Source organism: Hippocampus zosterae, unplaced genomic scaffold (genome assembly GCF_025434085.1).
Source record: "Hippocampus zosterae strain Florida unplaced genomic scaffold, ASM2543408v3 HiC_scaffold_62, whole genome shotgun sequence".
Classification (NCBI taxonomy): domain Eukaryota; kingdom Metazoa; phylum Chordata; class Actinopteri; order Syngnathiformes; family Syngnathidae; genus Hippocampus; species Hippocampus zosterae.
Genome location: NW_026262961.1, coordinates 475,001 through 477,500, shown reverse-complemented (window position 1 = coordinate 477,500; position 2,500 = coordinate 475,001).

Sequence of the window (2,500 nt, the reverse complement as noted above, 5' to 3'; positions counted from 1 at the left end):
CGGAGGAGAGGGGCCGGTGAGGTGGCCGAGCGTGGCCGGCGGGGAGGCGTCTTGGTCGGATTACATGTGTTGGACCGCGGCCCGCGGAAGTCATCTTGAGCACCGGAGGAGAGGGGCCGGCGAGGTGGCCGTGCGTGGCCGGCGGGGAGGCGTCTTGGTCGGATTACATGTGTTGGAACGCGGCCCGCGGAAGTCATCTTGAGCACCGGAGGAGAGCGCCGGCGAGGTGGCCGTGCGTGGCCGGCGGGGGGGCGTCTTGGGCGGATTGGGAAAATAAAAAAAAAATCCCCCCATTCATTTCAATGGCTGAGGTGGTCTGCCATACCGTTTGTGTCCGCCAGACGGCGGTGTAGTAGGCAAAAGACCGTTGGAGGTACCAGGGGTAAGCCTGGCGGTACCAGGGGTAGGCCGGGGGGTACCAGGGGTAAGGCTGGGGGTACGGCGGCCGAGCGTGGCCGGGGAAGAGGTCTCTTGGTCGGATTGGGAAAATAAAATAATTCCCCCATTCATTTCAATGGGCGGCGGTACCAAGGGTAAGCCTGGCGGTACCAGGGGTGGGCCTGGAGGTACCAGGGGTCGGCCGGGGGGTACCAGGGGTCGGCCGGGGGGTACCAGGGGTAAGGCTGGAGGTACCAGGGGTCGGGCTGGAGGTACCAGGGGTAAGCCAGGGCCGGCTCGGCCGCGGAGCTTTGCCCGGGAAAGAGGCCTCTTGGCCGGGGTGAATAGCGCTGGAACGCGGCCCGCGGAGGTGGTGGGGGCCGGAGGCACCGTGGGCGAAGCCCCGGCCCGGCCCGGGGGCCGAGCGAGGCCGGGGAAGAGGCCTCTTGGTCGAATTGGGAAAATAAAAAAATTCCCCCATTCATTTCAATGGGCGGGGGTACCAGGGGTGGGCCGGGAGGTACCAGGGGTGGGCCGGGAGGTACCAGGGGTAAGCCGGGGGGTACCAGGGGTCGGCCTGGAGGTACCAGGGGTCGGCCTGGAGGTACCAGGGGTAAGCCAGGGCCGGCTCGGCCGCGGAGCTTTGCCCGGGAAAGAGGGCTCTTGGCCGGGGTGAATAGCGCTGGAACACGGCCCGCGGAGGTGGTGGGGGCCGGAGGGGCCGTGGGCGAAGCCCCGGCCCGGCCCGGAGGCCGAGCGTGGCCGGGGAGGAGGCCTCTTGGTCGAATTGGGAAAATAAAAAAATTCCCCCATTCATTTCAATGGGCGGGGGTACCAGGGGTCGGCCGGGAGGTACCAAGGGCCGGAGGTACCGTGGGCGAAGCCCCGGCCCGGCCCGGGGGCCGAGCGAGGCCGGGGAAGAGGCCTCTTGGTCGAATTGGGAAAATAAAAAAATTCCCCCATTCATTTCAATGGGCGGGGGTACCAGGGGTGGGCCGGGAGGTACCAGGGGTGGGCCGGGAGGTACCAGGGGTAAGCCGGGGGGTACCAGGGGAGGGCCGGGAGGTACCAGGGGTCGGGCTGGAGGTACCAGGGGTAAGCCAGGGCCGGCTCGGCCGCGGAGCTTTGCCCGGGAAAGAGGCCTCTTGGCCGGGGTGAATAGCGCTGGAACGCGGCCCGCGGAGGTGGTGGGGGCCGGAGGCACCGTGGGCGAAGCCCCGGCCCGGCCCGGGGGCCGAGCGAGGCCGGGGAGGAGGCCTCTTGTTCGAATTGGGAAAATAAAAAAATTCCCCCATTCATTTCAATGGGCGGGGGTACCAGGGGTCGGCCGGGAGGTACCAAGGGTCGGCCGGGAGGTACCAAGGGTCGGCCGGGAGGTACCAGGGGTCGGCCGGGAGGTACCAGGGGTCGGCCGGGAGGTACCAGGGGTAAGCCAGGGCCGGCTCGGCCGCGGAGCTTTGCCCGGGAAAGAGGGCTCTTGGCCGGGGTGAATAGCGCTGGAACACGGCCCGCGGAGGTGGTGGGGGCCGGAGGGGCCGTGGGCGAAGCCCCGGCCCGGCCCGGAGGCCGAGCGTGGCCGGGGAGGAGGCCTCTTGGTCGAATTGGGAAAATAAAAAAATTCCCCCATTCATTTCAATGGGCGGGGGTACCAGGGGTCGGCCGGGAGGTACCAAGGGCCGGAGGTACCGTGGGCGAAGCCCCGGCCCGGCCCGGAGGCCGAGCGTGGCCGGGGAGGAGGCCTCTTGTTCGAATTGGGAAAATAAAAAAATTCCCCCATTCATTTCAATGGGCGGGGGTACCAGGGGTCGGCCGGGAGGTACCAAGGGTCGGCCGGGAGGTACCAAGGGTCGGCCAGGAGGTACCAGGGGTCGGCCGGGAGGTACCAAGGGTCGGCCGGGAGGTACCAGGGGTCGGCCGGGAGGTACCAGTGGTTGGACAGTACCGCTTTTGGTCGTTAGGGGCGCTGTAGTAGGTAAGAGTCAGGGGGTGAAGGAAGGCTAAAGGCTTAGAAGGTGGGCGATCACCAAAATACCTTCGGAAACGTATATAGGAGAGCATGTTTCGAGCAAGTGACCTCCATAGAGAGTCACCGGAGTCCCCTCAGACACTTGTCCGACCATGG